Raw genomic sequence first — 7,437 nt, forward strand, 5'->3', positions numbered from 1 at the left:
GAGCATAACACTGAATGATGCACAAAATAAGCTAGATCTTCACCAACTATTACACCATTTTACTTGAACCTGTTAAAACCTTCCTATAAATATAAAGACAATAATATATGCCATCTTACCTTTCCAACCCTGTAAAATTGTCAACTTAGATAAGCTAGTCAAGAAATCAATCAAATAACAGTTATAAATTAGACATCCTTCCATCAACTCTACCATTATCAAACACAACCAACCCCTCCCTAGACACCTACATTAAACGTTCTACATAAAGCAACAGTGCATTTCTTCAGGTTTCCATATCTCCTCCAACCAACACTATAAACGGTCTTCAGATTGATATACAAAACAAGGAACAACAAAGAAAAATTACAAATAAAGTAATGCCAAGATAATGGAACTTAACTTGTCGAATCATATCAAAGCAAAGGCTCCGAAAAGATATACGAAGTATGAAGTAAGAACTGATACACAAGGGTTCTTAATTTGGGGAAAAAGGGGAGAGAAAATTAGGGTTCTTAATTTGGGGGAAAATAGGAGAGAGAAAATTAGGGTTCTTAATTTGGGGAAATATAGGAGAGAGAAAATGTCGATCTGAAGTTTATGATTTGTTGGTTTTAGATGTAGGATTTTCTTACCTTTTTTTATTTAGAGTTTGATGGGCCTTTTTTTATTTTAATAAACCTTTAAACTAAGCCCATTAAAAGCCCTACCCAACTCTTTAATAACCCTTTAAAATGGAGCCCTTTAAAAGCCCAACCCATTTAATAATCTAAAGGGTTGAACCCTTTAATAAAAAGGCCGGGTTAGGGCTTTTAACGGGTCTCCAGCCCGTTGAACAGGTCTACATATGACTAATTTCGAGGGAAAAAGTATTGAGAATTTTGAGGTGATACTCCTATTGAGGATCACCATAGTGTTTTATTTATTTTATCTTTTTTTATTTCAATAAATACAATTTCTTATTTTTGATAAATGATTTGTAATATCTGAAAATATTTTTCTAAAATACATATATTTCTGTAAAAACAAAATCCCAAAAAATTAAAACACTAATCCCCACCCTAATTAAGTTTGCATCCGGCCTGGAAATCACCGTCATGGTCAGAGATCGACGAAAGAGAGGATGAGGGGTAGCTTTGGTGGTCCGCGAAGGGGGAGAGGGGAGGGGTAACTTCGATTGTCGGCGAAGGGGGAGAGGAGGAGGGGTGGCTTTGGTGGTCTGGTGGTCGGGGAAGGGGACGAGGGAGAGAGGAGGGGCGGCAGTTGAGGAGGAGAGGGGAGATCGGGGAAGGGGACGAGGGAGAGAGGAGGGGCGGCAGTTGAGGAGAAGAGGGGAGATCGGGGAAGGGAAACAGTGAGAAAGGAGGGGCGGCGGCGATTGGGTTGTCGGCTAAAGGGGAGGGAGAAGGGGCGGCGATTGGGTGGTCGGTTAAGGGGAGAGAGGCGCGGCGGCGGCGGCTGGTGATCGGGGAAGACGACGGTGAAGATCGAAGGCCTGGGCGGTGAGGGTGGTCGAGAAGTTGAAGAATAAAATTAATAGTTAACAAATATCTTCTGTATAAAATTAACATGTAAAGAGTTGGAGAAGTTGGAAGATACATCTCCTGTAGAGATTTTGGGTCTCCAAGGTCGTGGGTTCGATACCCATCTATAAAAAAACTTAATTTTTATTTTACACCCAAAATGCTACGTGTTCTTATTTTTTTAGTTTTTATTTGACGTTTTAAACTTAATTTCAACAGCTTTTAATTTTATTTTTATTATCATACTTTTCTGGTATCTTATGACTTATTATTAATTATTATGGGGAAACTTTCTCATAATTATTCATGAGCAGCGACCACCACGAGTAGAATCAATAAAAACCTTGAAAAGGGCCAAGAACTTTAACAGATTGGAATAAATCTAGATTGAATTTGCAAAAACAACTCAAAGAAATTCATTCAACAACTCCAATTTTGAATTTGAACAAAGAAATACATTCAACAACTCCAACTTTGAATTTGAACAAAAAAAAAAATTAATTTTATAACTCCAATTTTGAATAATAGACCAGGAAAAATCCTTGAGATCTAATTTAAAGCACGATTTTTATTCATTTAAGATCAACTATTATTCATTTAAGCTCCACGCTTACTCATTTAAGCTTCTCTTTTGTATATTTAAAACCCAACATTTATTCATTAAAACTCACCGTTTATTCATTTTCCCCATAATAAACGTGGTAATTATTGAAAAAAAAAGTAATACGTATAAAACTTGAAAATGAATAAACGCTGAGCTTCGATGATTAAAAGTTGAGTTTTAAATATATAAAAGTGAAGCTTAAATCTTTGATTTTATGTTCTTAATCGTTACATTTCATTTAATTCCTAGAGTTTGAATTAAATCGTTCTGGTAATGAACAAAAGTTGGAGTTGTTGAATGTATTTCTGTGTTCAAATTCAAAATTGGAGTTGTTGAATGAATTTCTTTGAGTTGTTTTTGCAAATTCAATCTAGATTTATTCCAATCCGTTAAAGTTCTTGGCCCTTTTCAAGGTTTTTATTGATTCTACTCGTGGTGGTCGCTGCTCATGAATAATTATGAGAAAGTTTCTGATGAATTAAAAAGTGATACCGCAAGTGCACGGTGTCTGTTGTTAGCAGATACTTAGCAAATACGGGTCGATCCCACAGGGAGACAAGTTCTATTAGTTTTTGCCCAATTAAATAAACTATTTCAGTAAACGAAAGTTGATTTTGAATATTATTAACTAATGAAGCTAAAGCAATAATGTAAATGTGAATTTATCAATGAATTAAAAGGTCTAGGGCGTCTGTTCGGTTCACCATGCTTATACCAATCCAAGAACACAAATCAATTCGGAAATGAATAAACTAAGCCGAGTAATTAAAGTACATGCTAATCCTACGGTCGAGTCTTAACATTGCACTTTCAATTCAACATATGCAGTACGATCGCTAACGTAATCAGAATTGCCAATTGCACTAAGCCTCTAAAAAATACGATCTTTCGATTCTAATTCCTATTAGATAGATAATCAATCCATGAAATTGACCGATAACATGAATCAACAATTAAAACAAATCAATTGGAATTACTCAAGCAATAATCTATAAATTAACAAATTTTAATGCATAACAATTATGGTATAAACATGACTTCCTTACCTAGCCCTAGAATATAACTACTCGCTCATAATTGAATTAACAAGCATGAAATAAATAATAAAAACGAGATTCATAATCAAAGGACGAATTAATCTAAGAAACGAAAATAATAAGAAAGAATTAAAGCAAAAGAAATTATGAAAAATACCTTCGATTGATGAATTGAATTAATGAAAATCTAGGGTTCAACAATGGAAAAGAAAGAATAGAAAATAACGTGAAAAAGAGTTCTAAGGGAATTAAAAAACATTAGGGAAATAAAAACATAAGGGGAATAAATTAATTCCCTTTAAGTATTTATATGCTTCCTAAATTCTAAACAAAATAGGAAATAACAATAATTACATAAGTTATAATTTAATTCCACGATCACCAAAACGAACGAAAAGCCCGCACGAAATACAGTTGGGCGGAGAAACCAGCGGGCCCGCTGGTGGGTCGCTGGTTTTCTCGCCCAAGGGGAAGAGCCGGGCTTGCGTTGTGGGTCGTGGGCGAATCGGATAGTCGAGCCACCTTGTTTATGTCATAACTCTTGTTCTACAATGCTTATAGGGACGTGTGACCTGTCGTTGGAAAGCTCTTGAAGCCTACTTTCTAGCCCAATCAAAATCGTCTCATTCCGACATGTAGAACTTGAGATATCATCAAAAGAGTGAACGCTTATCCGTTTTGATGCTTAGAAAAATAGCGTTTAGCTTCGTTGTTGACTCAAAATTATCCCGAGAGTGCAATGATCCTCGAGTCAACATTCCATCCGTTCATCATCCAAATCAACCTATAACACTCCGAAAGCATCCAAATGACCGTGAAATCACCTGAAACATTAAAGAAAACACAAACGGGGCGTAATAGAGTACGACAACGATAACTTATGCAAATGTGACCCTAAATGCAACTAAAATGATATAAATGCCTAATAATGCAACCTAAATGTGCCTAAAATACCCTATACAAATATGACTCATCAAATTCCCCCAAGCTAGACTGTTGCTTGTCCCCAAGCAACACTAAACCAAAGATAGAGAAACAAGACGCACATGACTTTCATAAAACCATGGTAAGACCAACCTAATTCTCGAGCAAACTATCAAACAGAGTTATTGAGACAGAAATCTAGCTCGGATACAAATAGAACCACAAAACATCATGATCCATAATTGAACCAACCAATCTTAGCAACAAACTATTCTCAATCAAGCTAGTCGTCGCCGCATACCTTGTAGAATATAAATATATGATGCAACATGGGGTAAGATGACAATAGCAAGAAACAATTTTCATTCAATCACAAAACAAACATGCCGATCAAGAGATAAGCTTGTAATGGGGCTAGGTACAAAGAAAGGGTAGGGTATAATTTGGGAAAAGTGAGAGTAAGGTCCAACTTGGGGAGAAAAGGTGAACTGCATGCGTCGGCCTGATAATGCCGAAAATCCAACTCCATCGAACCATGAAACCCGAACAATCAACCAAGTTATAACCAAGGGGAAAAACATAATATAATGTCAATGATCTTTCTTCATTCCCCTTTCCCTGCTTTCAAACTACATACAAAAACGAAAAACATATATTTTTTTTACGGAAATTTCATGAAATGCCCTCGAGTTTTGCCATAATTCACCAAACGCCCATCAAGTTTCAATAATTCATAAAATACCCCTCACAATTCGTACAAATACCCAACATACCCTTACTAATAACGGGCCGTTAGTCCGCCGTTAGCCAAGTTTCCAATTTACCCAAATGCCCCTAGTCTGAAACTTATTTCACCAAATGCCCCTATTATGAAACTTATTTCACCAAATGCCCCAAATTTAAATATAGCTATTATGATGTTCCGACGGCTAGTTTTTGTGTTTGAAAACTGGTTCTTGGTCATGGTTGGCTATAAAAACCCCTTTGCTGAATGGTTCTTGTATTTTAGATGTTATTTTACTTTACTTTGCTAATTTCATAAGATTTGTGTCATGAGTTTTCTTTCAAAATCATCTTCCACACCCAATGAGTCCACATATATTAGGGTACCTAACAAATTTTGTTATTGTAGTAGGAATGGAGGTTGAAGTGGTGTTCCACAAGCTCTTCTGGATAGCTGCTAATGCTTTTTGGGGTAGTTTTTTGCACATCTGTTTTGATCTTGCACATATTCATTGAGTAGAAAATAACATTAAATGTAGTTGGTGCAAAGATGTTTTGTAAGTGAAGCTAAAAACAGAAATGCTTCCCAGTTTGGTATTTTTGCAGATTATGCAACATCAATTATTTATGAAATGTGAATTTGTTTCTCATTACTTGTGTTTACTTCATAATTACAAATAGTAAAATTACAAACATCAATATCCCATTTGTATTACAACTTTGACTACTTTTTGTTGTTGTTTTAGCTTCTTCTTCATTTGCTTCAATTCTTCTTGCATCTTACTGTTTCGCCTGTTTTCAATACTTTCTCCTTCGTCTAAGCTTCCCCCGCATTGTCCTTCGTGTTGTTGCCCCTTGTTTTCTTGCTCAACTACTCCCTTGCACCATCTCAGATCGTTTCAAGGATCACACTTGTAGTACAACCTTTGTGGATTGAGTGTTGTATCAGAGCTTCGAATGACAAATTTCCTACCACAATAATAAAATTTGGTAGGTACTCTAATATATGTGGACTCGACCATTGGGTGTGGATGATGATTTTGAAAGAAAACTCATGACAAAAATCTTATGAAATTAGCAAAGCAAATCAAAATAACATCTAACTTACAAGAACCATTCAGCAAAGGGGCTTTTATAGTCAACCGTGACCAACAACTACCCTTCAAACACAAAAACTAGTCGCTGAAACATCAAAATAGCTATATTTAAGTTTGGGGCTTTTGGTGAAATAAGTTTCACAATAGGGGCATTTGGTGAAATAAGTTTCAGAATAGGGGCTTTTGGGTGAATTGGAAACTTGGCTAACGGCAGACTAACGGTCCGTTATTAGTAAGGGTATGTTGGGTATTTGTACGAATTGTGAAGGGTATTTTATGAATTATTGAAACTTAATGGGCGTTTGGTGAATTATGGCAAAACTCGGGGGCATTTCATGAAATATCCGTTTTTTTTATTTTCCTTTGATTTTTCTCTTTTTTTTTTTCTCTTTTTCTTTCTTTTTTTTTTTTTTTTTTTTTTTTTTCTATTTTGTTTTTTTTCTCTCTTTTTTTTTTTGAAAAATGAAACTAAATAATGAAATCAAAAGTACATAAATAAATCTAATGCTAACTGTTACAAGCTTGGGTGCCAACAATAATATGCACCATCTCCAAACCACATATCCAACCATAGCCTCGAACTACGAACTATTGGCTTAGTGTGCCAATCAATAAACATCAATGAAACCATTACAAACACCGAAGCTCCCCCAAGTTAGACTCGGGACAAGTAACCAACGGGGCTAATAAGGCTCAATTTTGTGGAGTTAAAAGAATAAAAGGACAAGGCTACAACATGGGTATGAAAGGCAGGAACTGATGTTTCTAAATTCGTTTGAAGGCTTCCGAAGAGAATGGCCTCTGTCATACGCGGCATGCGTGAGTTGCAACTAAACTACTAATGAATCTCGAGCCAAAATCATACGATAACAAGTCACATCAATCACACAAACGCATAGTAAGGTGACCTACAAGATAATTGGCCATCTATTCTTGACACGAGACCAACATCTTACCGCATACCATTCAATTGGTTCACACAATGCCAAGCAGTTATCAATGTATAACATGACCGACTGAATTTCAGAATCATAACTAAGTTCAAAAGAAGCTCAAGAGAGTCAAATAAAGCCCGAACATAGTTTGAAAGTCAATTGCATAATGCAGGGTATAAAGACATATGAATGAAAGAGAGAATGCAACTAAATTGAACAATAACACTATGAAAGCAATACATTTTTTTCGTTGCACGTAAACTCCCACCTCTAATGGATGGTACAAAGCGTACAACACCTAAAAAAACAATAAAATTATACGAGAAAGCAATAAAAATAGATATCCCTCCCCCAAGCTAATCAAAACACAGTGCCCTCACTGTGAAAATAGCAACAAAATAACTCAAACAAGAGGGAGAGATAGAAAATGCTCACTCGTGATGAGCCTCTTCTGCCGAGTATAACTCGGTAGGACTGTCGACAGTAGAAGCGGTGTGGCCAGAAGCTTCAAACTGACGACGCAAAGAGCCAATCTCCATAGATGTGGTGGATTTGCGTGAAAGCTAGTTGGTTTAGTTGCTTTCATGATGCAAC

Source organism: Spinacia oleracea, chromosome 6 (genome assembly GCF_020520425.1).
Source record: "Spinacia oleracea cultivar Varoflay chromosome 6, BTI_SOV_V1, whole genome shotgun sequence".
NCBI classification, from domain to species: domain Eukaryota; kingdom Viridiplantae; phylum Streptophyta; class Magnoliopsida; order Caryophyllales; family Amaranthaceae; genus Spinacia; species Spinacia oleracea.